We start from the raw sequence: 13329 nt of genomic DNA, 5'->3' as shown, positions 1-13329 counted from the left end.
GGCTATTTTTCAGTTACCTTTTATATATTTTTTAAATACTATTTATTATTATTTTTTTTTTTTTTTGAGAGATAGCATGTGCAAGGGAGTGGCAGAGGGGAGAGAATCTCAAGCAGGCCCCATGCTGTTAGTGCAGAGCCCTACACGGGACTCGAACCCATGACCCTAGTCTCATGACCTGAGCTGAAATCAAGAGTTGGAGACTTAACCAACTGAGCCACCCAGGCGCCCCCACAGGGACTTGTTAACATAATATGTACACATGTTAGGTTCACCTGTTCTAAGTTTGTACCCAATCTCTGCTTTATCTCCCTTGAACATTCCAGCTAACTCTAACCTCATCTGATTACAAAGCTATTTGAGTCCTTTGTCCCGCTTAATCTTTTCAACCTCTTCACCCCACCATGTACCCTCATATACCCCCATCCCCTTCCATTCCCCGCTTTCTCCAGACACATACCTATGAAGTCCCATCCATAGGATCCAGAAGCGTTCTCCACCACAGAAGACAAGACTAAGGTCCGAGTCTAGAAACAGAAGCTGTCTCGAGTTGCTGCTTCAGGTATAAATAGGCAGAGGGAGGAGTCTGTGGGAGGGTTAGTCCAGAGGGAAGTCCTTAAAGAAACAGGCCTGGGGCCTGGCTTTGGAGGAGGGGGCCCTTGGACTGTCACAGCCTCGCCAACCCCAAATAGTTTTTTTAATGCTTGATTTCTGATACTGCAGTAAAGTAGCTCGAGCTGGTTTTTATTATTACAACGATAATGATGTCAAATCAGGTTGATATCTGCCCCCAAAGAACTCAGAACTCCAAATTTCTAGAGCTAGTGAGTTGCTGACCAGTCCCTGGCATGCTATATTGCTGGCAGCTGATCCCAAAGAAAGGCAGCAGTGAGGTCAGGTGTTCTCAAGTTCAGAGGCCTGGTCTGAGACTAGCACCTGTAGCAGCTGTAACCAGTGAAGTTTCTGTTCCTCATGTGTGTGTATTTACATGTTATTTTGGGTCCACAAGGGACAGGCTCCTTGAACCCATATTACAGCTTACTCCTCTGCACCCTCTAGAATCACTTTCTATCACGGCTTCCAAGACCTTCCCTGCTCTGCCTCTGCCAGCATCTCAACTTTATCCCCTACCACGTGGTCCTCTTCCACTAAGGTCCAGCTACCCTGTGTTCTCAATGTAACATATCCTTTAAGTCGAACAAATTCTGTCTCAGGACTTTTGCACTGATTATATCTGCTACTAGAACACGCATCCCACTGTTACTGCTCTTTCCTTTCCATAAACATCTGCCTCCCCGTCATTCATTAGCCCACTGATAAGAGTCTTTCTAAGGGCTCTGACCTTCCCCTCGATCACCAGACAGTTTTGTTTTCTTCATAGCTACTAACCCTACCTGAAAATACTGAGTTGACATGTTTACTTGGGTATTTCTCCAGTCCCCTCCCCTCACTACACTGTCAGTGCCATAAGAGAAGAGTTGGGCCTACATTGCTCATAACATTATCCCTACCTCCAAGATCAATACCTGACACATAGTAGGTGTTTAATGTATGTGCACAGACTAAATGAATGGGATACAGTTAATTCATTGAATAAGTATTATTGTGTACTTGATGTGTGCCAGGCACTGTGTTGAATGCAGCCAAGAGAACAACTAAGACAGGCAGAGCCTCCCCCAGGGAGCCTTCCGGTCTAGAAGGGAAGACAATCATTAAAACAATAATCAATTCATGGAAGATATATCTTAAAAAACAATAAACAAATAAGAAATTGTTTTTTTCACAGATTGCTATGAATGTACATTTCAGAAGTGGTGGTGGGTGATAAATGGTCAGTCACAGAGCCCAGAATTCTCAGGAATCCAAGCCATTTATGAACTGATAAAAGGATATATTCCTGGAAACTTGGTGGGATCTCATAGAGCAAATGACCCATTTCTGGTTCTCAGACTAATTTTCTGCTGAGAAGTCTAATCAAGACTGCCCTATGGCACCAGCACATTTATCAGGATCAGTAAGTTTAATTTGAGAATGACCTTTGAATCCATGTTTCAACATTGAAAGAATTCAGATTCTGGGGATGTCCCAGAACTCTAGGTGTCCTTTGGAGCTTATAAAAGAGATCTGGCAGGGGCGCCTGGGTGGCTCAGTTGGTTAAGCCTCTGACTTCAGCTCAGGTCCTGATCTCGTGGTTTGTGAGTTCGAGCCCCGCATCGGGCTCTGTGCTGGCAGCTCAGAACCTGGAGCCTGCTTCAGATTCTGTGTCTCCCTCTCCCTCTGCCCCTCCCCTGCTCACGCTCTGACTCTGTCTTTCAATAATAAATAAGCGTTAAAAAATAAAAGAGATCTGGCATAAGGCAGGGATTGCAATAGGCCAGTAGGGCTTACAGCTGGGAAAAAGGGTGGAGTGATTCAAAGGCTGAGGGTTGGAATCAGATGGAGACATCCTCACTCAGAGGTCTAGCAGTTGACACAGGCAATTGACTAGGCACACCTCCATATGGTCTGCCACTGCAGTCCCTCTGCACAGGCTTGTTTGGACTTCCTCCCAGCATGGTAGTTGAATTCTGTGAGTGAGGGTCCCATGAGAGCAAGGCAAGAGTGCACAGCAGCTTTATAATCTGGCTAAAGGTCTCATTGTAAGAAGAGCATGTGAGATGGAATTAGTGCAGGCATCTTAAAAAAATATGATCTGCCACAGTGATAGATGTGACTTTCAAAAATAGCTAAAAGTCATCAAGAGTTAAGTTGGATAAAAAATGTAAATGAGGGGTGCCTGGCAGGCTCAGTCAGTAGAGCACGAGACTCTTGATCTCAGGGTCGTGAGTTCAAGCCCCACACTGGGCATACAGCCTACTTAAAAAAAAAAATGTAAAGGGGGCTCCTGGGTGGCTCAGTCTGTTAGGCGTCCGACTTTGGCTCAGGTCATAATCTCATGGCTCATGTGTTTGAGTCCTGCATCAGGCTCTGTGCTGACAGCTCACAGGCTGGAGTCTGCTTGAGTGTCTGTGTCTCCCTCCCTCTCTGCCTCTCCCCTGCTTGTGCATTGTCTCTCTTAAAAATAAGTACACATTAAAAAATGTAAATGATTGAGGCTGTTTTCAATTAAAAAAATGAAGAATATGACCATTAGTTAATAAGAACACTTCCTTCTTTTGGTCACATCTAGTCCAGAATTCAATTTCCAAAGACCTCTTGTGGAACTTTTTTTTGAAGGTTTATTTATTTTGATAAAGCATGAGTAGGGGAGGAGCAGAGAGAGAGATAGAATGCTCAACCAAATGAGTCACCAGGTGCTTCTCTTGTGGAATTTTTTTTTTAATACTTTCAGGTATTCTCTCTCTTTTTTTTTAAATGTTTATTTATTTTTGAGAGAGAGAGAAAGAGACAGAGTGCGAGTAGGGAAGGGTCAGAGACAGACAGAGACACAGAATCCAAAGCAGGCTCCCCATGTCAGGCTCAAACTTACCAACCGTGAGATCATGACCTGAGCTGAAGTCGGACACTTAACTGACTGAACCACCCAGGCATCCCTCCTCTTGTAGAACTTTTAAAACAATTGGCATCATTCCCCCAATTACCATGACATATCTGATTAGGCATTGCATTAAGTATATTATCTTCTAGGGGTTTATTTGAGGAACTGACATGTAGGCAGGTAAATTCTTACATTTGGGTTTCCTGGGGAACAAACAAATAGCCTCATCATGTTGTATCACATTTAGTACATAAAGACATCACCAAAAGCTACATTTTGCTTTGGGCATAAGTTCTGAGGTGCTAGCAACAATCAGTGTGTCCTAAATGCTTTTCCAAAGGTTTTCCAAAGCTATATTCTAAGCATTAGTTTTCGGACGTGAGAAATCTTCCTCCTGGAGATTAATAATTAATAACCCCTCTAAGTATTAAAGGGTCTCTACAAAGGAAAATTTTTTTATATTGTTCAGCCAAGTGATCAAAAACCTCCCTTTTCAAGGAGATCCTATTAATATCCCTTGGAAGAGGTATACTATGGAAAATATTGCCCTGTGGTCTTGTCCCTAAAAATGTTTGGAAACAGCAACAACAACAAAAACTACTGTTGGTTTGCCTTTTTGTCCCCAGTGTTCATGTTTAACTTCTGATTAAACAGGTGCTACTTGATATGATTAACCTTGGAGGATGGAGGTCACCTGGGGCCATTTGGTAAAGTCTCATTAATATAACACAGAAGTGCTGCCCAGGGTTGAAGGCTGCTTTCACACACGTGGAATGCAATCTGGGGTATAGACTGTAAAAGAACCACACAGCTGGAAGAAGCCCTGGAGATCATCTACTTAATAATCTTAAAGAAGGAAACTGAGGCCTGCCTCTGTTGGACGACTTCCCCAAGAAACTTTGTCAGTGCCAAACCAGAGCTGACAGCCAAATGCATTTTCTTAGAGTAGTTTTTGCAAGTATAAAAAGCACACCTGTATGTCTTAGAGTCTAAGTCTGGATCAGATACCCCCTAGAAGCAAAAACTTGGAGTCAGGCCTTAGGATACTCTGCCATTTATTAGCTGTCTAAATTTAGGCAACTCACTAATTTCCCTTCTCTGAGCATGTCTCATCCGGAAAAGTGAATGATATTGTACCTAGCTGCCGTGGAGGTCGGCGGGGGGGGGGGGGGGGGGTTGTTGTAAGGGTCAAATGAGGTAACGTGCTGCATGGAGGCTTATGCAGATATCGCTGGTAGATTGGTTTGCTTGCTCTCAGCTAGTATGTAGAAATGTGACTCTGGACTCCTCAGTAATTTGATTGGTTTGAGATATTGATAGACTTACCAATGCAGTTAGTCATTTATACTAGCCACACTCTTTTTTACCTCCGTGAATGACACAAAATGAATAATTGAGGGTAAAACCTCGAAGCACATTTCCAAAGATTCTTAAAGCTAAAACCTAAGATACCAATGGGGCGCCGGGGTGGCTCAATTGGTTAAGCGTCCGACTTCGGCTCAGGTCATGATCTCGTGGTTCATGGGTTCGGGCTCCGTCTCAGGCTCTGTGCTGACAGCTCAGATTCTGGAGCTGCTTCAGATTCTGTGTCTCCCTCTCTCTGCCCCTCCCAGGCTCGTGCTCTCTCTCTCTCAAAAAATAAATAAACATTAAGAAAAATGTAAAATACCACTGATGTGTCCTCATTGCACTTTAGGAGTTGGAAGCTCTAATGTTGAAAAATTCTAGGCATAGGGAGGCCAGTTAGTCCTCTTGCAAACACTAGTAGGGCTCAGGCAAAAGTAAAAACAGAGGCCCATATACAGTATCCTGTATCAGCTGTACAGTATCCTTACTTTGTGGAGAAGAACACAGTCAGAAGAGAGGCAGCACAGAGGCCTTTCTTGCCTTGGTTTAACAGCACTGTAGCTTGCAAAAATCTCAGTGAAGGGGGACAAATGTGACCAAAGGAATGAAAAGGAGACAGTAACTGAGAAGTTCACATAAGAAACTACTGGGGTAGGGACACCTGGGTAGCTCTGAGCACAGAGCATGCTTGGGATTCTGTCTCCCTCTCTCTCTCTCTGCCCCTCCACTGCTTGCTATCTCTCTCTCAAAATAAATAAAAAGAAACTTAAAAAAAGAAAAAAAAAACTACCAAGATAGGGGAGCACAAAAAAGAAAGGCAACAGAATGCCAAATTTTCAATCCTGGGTTATTGATGGGGTCAGGAGGGAACCTACATAGTTAATTTCAGATTTCTTTCAGCATATATGATTTTTCATGACTGAGCAACACTCTTTCTCAAATATTTTCACACAGAATTGTCACCCACTCATATGTGTTCAGAATAGTGCAGGTACTTAAGCATTTGCTGTAAGCATCAGATATAAGAACATGTTTGCTTAGAAATGTTAACAGTAGGGGCACCTGGGTGTCTCAGTCGGTTAAGCGCCCAACGTAGGCTCAGGTCATGATCTCAGGGTTTGTGAGATCTGTCTCTGTCCCTCTGTTGAAAAAATGAATAAACATTAAAAAAAATTTTAAAAGATATGTTAACAGTAATATCTTACAGCAACATAGTTTAGGAAAATGTGCAATCTCTATTTAAATATTATGTTATCTCAAGTCATGCAAATAAACGTCATTCTGTAGCATTTATGGTAGAAAATTTGGTCAGCTGGAAAATAGGGTTATTAAAATTGTTTTATCATTAATTTTAAAAATACACTTCTAGAGTGGAATGGCATGAGATTTTTCTAAGCCAAAGACCTCAGAAGTCCGAGACATGGCTTTTCCTATTACACAGATCATTCTAGCTAAATCATAGGTAGAAATATATAGATGGAATATAATTATTCTAATTGGAAGATGGCTATGACACCAGCCAGCCAATACTCCAGTCATAAAAACAATGGTTATTTTTTGTCTCATTGCTTTTTATGAGACATTGCAATAATGGTTTGTGCCAGATAACTCTGACAATGTAATTGAATTCTAGAGTTATTATTCTAAACTTGCAATATAAGAAACACTTGTAATATAAGAAACAAAAGTGCATCTTTCTTTAAAGATAATCCATCAAATTTTTGCTTGAAAGATAAAAATATTTAGTCTTATGAAAGGTCCTATTGATAAATAATAAATTATAGAATTGCCACAGTGGTGTTTTCCTAAGGAATAATGAATAGTAAATTGTTTAAATGGTCCACTCTTTCTTAATATTGATAACTATGCAGGGAAACCACGTAGAGTTAAGTGTCTCTTGGATTGAGGGCCTTTAGAGCATTGCAAATACACTGGTAATCCACAGTGTGGCCCAAATCAGAGCCTGGGGAACACTGAAAGGGAGCAGAACAGGAAGTAACTTGCAGGTGACTGGGTCCTCATCACCAACTGTAGGTGTTCTCCAGTCCACTTAATACATTTGACAAACCCCAGGTCTCACATGGGGCTGGGGGAAGGCGAAGATGAGGGGTAGAGGTGAGGGTGGGGGCTAGATCTCTAAGAAGATATATCAGAATGGGTTCTTGCTCTTCAGAGGATTCTGAGAAGCAAGGGAGTAGAAGCCTTTGCTGAGCAATTCTCCCTAAAACACCACTGAAGTCGTAGGGACCTGATCAATCACATGCTTCCTCCTCTCTGATTCTGAATCAGTTGAGAAATAGGCATGCATATCTAGTGGGAATAAAATGACAATTTTTTATTAATGATAAAGCTGCACTAGAGAACACTGCTTGTACCTTGGTCTAGGTAGGGCCTTCAGCTCTACCTGTACGTAGGGAAAGCTGTTCTGCAGAGCATACTTGACCTGCCTCTGCAGGAAAGGCAGTTTCCACCCTCATTCCCTATTACACTCAGAGAGGAGGCCCAGAGAAACATCAGCCTCCAGAAAGTAGGCCTGAGTCCCACTCAAGATCAACTTGCTTCTTAGGAACACAATCAGTGAGGAGAAGGTGCAGGCAGTTCTCAGCCAGAGAGAGTGAGAAAGCAGTGTGACCTTTACCCTTCTGCCTGGTCATATCAGTCACTCCTCACCAAAGGGCAGCACTGGGAGCTGCTTTCTCACTTTCCTGAGAGGACAAAGTGTGGGCAGAAGTTACTATTTTAGGGGTCAACGACAGAACATGAGAAGAAGGAGAGAAGTGTTCCCTCAGCTGTCATGTGATTCGGTCTTATCCTAGCAGAAGAACATTCCAGAACAGGTGGGTCCTGGAAGTTATAATTTTACATGAACCCAAGTTTTTAAGTAACATCGCTCCCTGTGGCTCATGGGTGGATGAGATGGGGGAGGCAGATGTACTTTGCAACTGAGCATTTGCAACTGAAACTCTGAGATCAGTCCTGAAAAGGAGCCAAGGATTCCCTTCTGAGATCCCTGCCGACTTGTTTGGAGGGAAGAAAATAATGTATATGTTTATTTTTGTTTGAAGCCGCTCTGAGGCATGGAAGGTGTCTCTCTTCCAGGGCTGTCAGCCAGAGGAAGAAAAGCCCAAGGCGGGTGTGAGGGGAGGGAAAGGGAGCCTAGATATGTGTACATGGACAAAGTTGAGCTTTGGCAAGAGTCTGAAAACTAGGTTCATCTCTGGTATCCTCGATCTGCTCTTCATTTGACCAAAGCCCTCCTGCATGATTCCCTCATCATCCAGATGACCTTTCCTTCCATCTAAACTTGTCAAAGCAAGCATTTCTTCATTCCTTCCAGTGTGGCTTAAAGGTAGATGGTAGGAGAAAAATGAAATAATTAAAATCATTAACAATGAAGTGTGAGTCTCAGCCCTCTTTAGCCACCTTGGATATATTTATATTTCGAAACAAAAAAAAAACAACTGGGTTTACACGTATAAATATCTCAGTGGTTTAAATTTCATGCAGAATTCTGAAGCTGTTTGCCTCAGACTCAGGAATGGAATTGTTCCCAGTACCAAGTGGACAATACAGCCTTCTGTGTAAACGTGGCATGAGTAAGGACCAGGCACAGATTCAGCAGAGGTCAAGAAGGATGAAGACAAATGACCATTGGTTGGCGTAGAATGAGATCATCGGTAGCAGAAAGAAATTGGGGAGCAGTGGTAGCAGTGACGATGGACAATTATACAGGTCATGTGGACTCAATCCAGCCAGTAGTGTCCCGTGCTTATTATCTGCTAAGCCCTCGGCCGGATACAACCAAAGCTACAGGGAAGAAATACACTCAATTGGAAGAAAAGAACCAATGTTTAGGAAGGGTAGTAGAATGAAACATTTCAGTGATCTGGACTCCTGCCCTAATGAGTATATATTGCTTTTTATAAGCAAACCACCAGTCTTCTTTTTTTTTTTTCTTCCCCAAACCCACTAGTCTTGAACAAAGAAAATGCCAATGTATCCCTTGCTAGCTGCAGGACTCATGCTCTACCCTGATGGCGAGCTCTGCCTTGGGTCAGCTTCCTCATCCACCAAAATAAATGATCTATTCCTACCCTCAGCAGTCCTTATGCTCAGCCCAACAGGCACCTGACTGATGCCTCATAACCTGACACTTCTCTCCTTGCCTCTGTGCAAACTGTTTTCCCTGCCACCACCCCAAGCCTGTTAGTGCCCCTTCTGAATTTTGCTCAAACCAGAGGTTTGCTCAAACAAGAGGTGGCTCAGGTTTTCAGACACTTCCTTCTCTGGGCAGGTTTCCCTGAATACCAGGATCCCTACCCCTATTGTAACTTAAAGTATCATATTAATAATCATAATGTTGAGGTGCCTGGCTGGCTCAGTCAGTTAAGTGTCAGACTTCAGCTCAGGTCATGACCTCAAGGTTCATGGATTTAAGCCCCACATTGGGCTCTGAGCTGATAGTATGCAGCCTGCTTCAGACCCTCTGTCTCCCTCTCTTTGCCCCTCCTCTGTGTGTGCTCTCTCTCTCAAAAAAAAAAATAATTGAAAAAATAATCCTAATGGCAATCATCATCATCATCATCATCATCATGTCCTACATTAGAATACTAAGAATTTTTTTTAATTTTTAGAGAGGGAACAAGCTGGGGAGAGGGGCAGCAGGAGATAGAGAATCTTAAGTAAGCGACACACTCAGCCTGGAGCCCAACATGGGGGTGGAACCCATGACCCTGAGAGTAAGACCTGAGCTGAGATCAAGAGTCAGTCGCTCAACCAACTGCGCCACCCAGGTGCCCCAATACTAAGAATTTTTTAAAATACTGACATGTTCTTTGTTACATGTGTGCGTCACAGAATCATTCAACAGACAGTAAAGGATTAACATTATTCCTACCTAAAACCAAAATAAAACAAAAATCAATAAGGAAACCAAGGTCCAAGGCCCTCCAAGGCCACATACCCCAGAACGCATTGTATCTGCCATTTTGGTCTCTCTAATTTATGATTTCTGATTAAATGTTATCTTGCACAGTTTTCAAATTGTTTCCTGTTGCTCGTCGTGGCTCTGTAATAAGATTATATTTTTCTTCAGAAAATCTCTTATGCATTTTGGTAATTCCTCAGCACCAAGAAATATATTAAGTACACAATTTTGGCTTGGAAAATGTTGCATTGGTGATGTGGAGGGTCATATGTTCATATTTCTGCACATTGTGTGAGTACGGACATTTGAGTTTGCTGGAAGGCAGCATGGCCCTGTGATTTCATTTGACCTTATTTTGGGTATTAGAGATCCTGGGGTACACATACACTGAGGAAGAGCCTTCTACTACTCTTAGTGATAGTGGCTACCATTACTGCTCTGAAAGATTTCAGTGTTGATATCAAGGTGGTAAGGAATGAAATATCTCTTCCTAATGTGTCACCTCCATAGCCCCTACAATATTAACTTGGAAACATGTGCCCTGTCCCCATCTGCTTGGAAATTCCTTGCTTCCCTCTCCCCCATCTAGGGTGACATCTGACCTGTGCCAGCTTCAGTGGGGAGGAGGAAAAGCACATGACTTTCTGACTGACACAGTGATAATGCTGGTGAAGAGAATGAGCTGTGAGGGTCAGTGATTGTGTTGGTGACTTGGGCCATCTGAAGCGGGGAACTGGAGAGGCATAAATGCTCTTTCTCTCCCAGGGCTTTGCGGAGGAAGGATGGTCTATGGGTTACTGCTCTGGCTCAGTGATTGGCCCCCAGGGTAAAGGAAAGACAAGAGATCTGCACAAGCTCCAGACCAGATTCCTTGAAGGTGAAGCTACTGAGGATCATTGCAGTGAGAGGATCAGGACAATTTGGAGTTCAGTTCAAGGATGGGCTGACCGCATGTCCCAGGAGTGATGGATCCATTGGTTAATGTAACCACTGGCTTGTTGCCATGGTGATTTATGTCTCACGATTAGGGTGTGCAATCACAAAGTACAATGACATCATGAAAATGTGTTTAATTTTTTTAATGTTTATTTATTTTTTGAGAGAGACAGAGCACAAGCAGGGGAGGGGCAGAGAGAGACAGAGACACAGAATCCAAAGCAGACTGCAGGCTCTGAGCTGTCAGCACAGAGCCCGATGCGGGGCTTGAACTCACAAACCATGAGATCATGACCTGAGCTAAAGTCAGCCACTTAACCAACTGAGCCACCCAGGCGCCCCATGAAAATGTGTTTAAATGTGTATCTGTAAATAGAGTAGAACATTGCAGTTTCAATACTTGAAGCAAATCATGCCAACTATTTATTCATTCATTTGAGCCAGCATTCAAATTCAAGTATGTAAGCATGCCAGGAAGATTACTGAGGCAAAAAATATTAATGTATGCCTCCTGGTTTCTGAGTCAACTTGTGTATCACTTTTAATAAATATATAGCACCTATTTCATCTCTAAATGATGACATCAAATGTTCCAGGGAACTTGACCTTCTCTAGAGGGAAACCAATAAAACTATGACAAAATAACAAACACCTTGAAACAAAAATAAGAGCAAGGGAAAAATTTTAAAGTAGTTATTATGATAGGAATAATTTCCCAGAATTTTGACCCTGTGATTTATCAGTCAGAGAAGTCCTAGAGTTGGCTATAAAATAAAAACAGACTAGTTTTACAATTCTGAGTCAAAAAATATTTATTTTATACATATTAAAGGATAAAATCTTATTAGAGAGCCAAGACTAGCAACAGGAAATAATTAGCAAACAGTGCAAGATAATATTTAACCAGGGGACAAACCTAAAAATCAAGAGATCAAAGTTGCAGATATAATGCATGGATGGGGTACATAGTTGGAATCTAACTCATGATTGAAAGTAAAATAGCAAATATTCACGTAGCGATAATAATATGCCAGACACTGTTCTAAGTCATTTAAATATATTAACAGATTAACTTCTCATTAACTACCAATGGGATAAGGTTGTGTTATACTCATTTTACAGATGAGAGAACTAGATCGGTTGGCATAGATCGGTTAGGTAATTTGTCCAAGGTCACACAGCCAGTAAGTGACAGTACTGAGGATATGATCCTAGGCAGTCTAGTCCCAAGGTCTGTGATCTTAACCTCATGATAACTCATACTTCTGTTTCTAGTAGTAATAATAATGGTAACTTTTAAATTATTATTTCCTATGTTATACCTGAAGTAAAGCTTAAGGTGTTAAGTGAAATACATGTATGCAGGTCACTGGTCTTAGTTTCATAATAAGCCACATCCAGAATATCCCATCTTCCTGTCTCCCAGGCTATAATGGACAGACTGTATCAGCAGCTGACTGATTACCCAGCTCATGTACGTGAAGCCTCAGGTTGTTTGTAGGTCCACAGCTGCTTTATTAGGAACCTAGATTGCATAAATTGCTTTAATTTCTGCCAAGGAGACATGACTCTCCACCCTAGGTGAACACCTGCTCGAAGGCAGTCAATCTAAAGGCCGGCCTGTGATCTACGATTGGCCTCACCTGAGTCCTTTGGCCAACACTGCAGTGACCGGATCAGTCAGACTCTCTCCCTCTGAGATTTTTCTGTGAGGTAGAGATGGGATGCTAAATAAGTGATTTGGTGTTGAATTAGAGAGAGAAATGGAAAAAGCAGTAAAGAGGCATCAGGAGGCAGTAGAAGTAGGGGAGTCAGTCCACTGCAGAGTGGGAGGGAAAAACCAAGAGATGGCAGGCTCTGAGGACCTGAGTCACAAACTTGGCCATTGAGGAGGACTGCAGTGGAGCCCTGAAATGATACTGGATTACCAGAGCCACGTCTGAAATGTCATGAGTGACCTTTTCATGAGGCCAGCAATGCAGTCACAGAGGTGGCTCTTTGTCCCCTTTAGGTTTCCATGTGTCCTTATCATATAATCCCATTCATGGAGATACTTTGATTATTTGCATTTTGTAACCTGAAAAAAATCTCACTAATCCAGGGATTTGTAACTCCATCCAGACTTCTCTTTGTTCCCTCTCCTCCCATATGCCATTATCAAACCCTGCTAAATTTGTTTTCAGACCCCTCTTTCTATATCTACCTCTTGACTGGAAGACCTTAACCCTCCTACCCATACGGCTACAGTGGCCTCCTCCTGGCACAGCCAACTTAAAAACTCAGAAACAGGAACTCCTGGCTGTCTCAGCCAACAGAGTATGCAACTCTTGATCTTAGGATTGTGAGTTCAAGTCCCATATTGGGTGTAGAGATTACTTAAAGACAAAATAAAAAAAAAAAATCTTCAGAAACATTACTTTCTAATATGTTTAAATATTGCTATGATGAAGAATTTCAATGGGATTTGGACTTGTTTTTTTGTTTTTTTTTAAAGGAACAAACCTTGAAATCAGTCCCTTCTGATTAGTATGCTATCACCACTGATTGAAAGCAGATAACATGGAAATTTCCTAGCTGAATCTCAACAAGATTACTTACATAATGAGTGTGTGGTATTGAAGAAATAATAACTATTGTGATT

At 42.2% G+C, this 13329-nt stretch overlaps 1 protein-coding gene across 1 annotated transcript in view; it reads right to left on the bottom strand.

Moving 5' to 3' along the window:
- ATOSA (atos homolog A) overlaps positions 1–606 on the bottom strand; it is a 113978-nt gene extending 113372 nt beyond the window's left edge. Inside the window, exon 1 of the mRNA XM_027067273.2 lies at positions 461–606. The gene's annotated coding sequence lies outside the window, so the exon portion shown is untranslated. The remainder of the gene's footprint in view (positions 1–460) is intronic.
- Positions 607–13329: the final 12723 nt, after the last annotated feature.

Source organism: Acinonyx jubatus, chromosome B3 (assembly GCF_027475565.1).
Source record: "Acinonyx jubatus isolate Ajub_Pintada_27869175 chromosome B3, VMU_Ajub_asm_v1.0, whole genome shotgun sequence".
Lineage (NCBI taxonomy): Eukaryota > Metazoa > Chordata > Mammalia > Carnivora > Felidae > Acinonyx > Acinonyx jubatus.
This window is presented reverse-complemented; position numbering and strand designations above follow the sequence as displayed.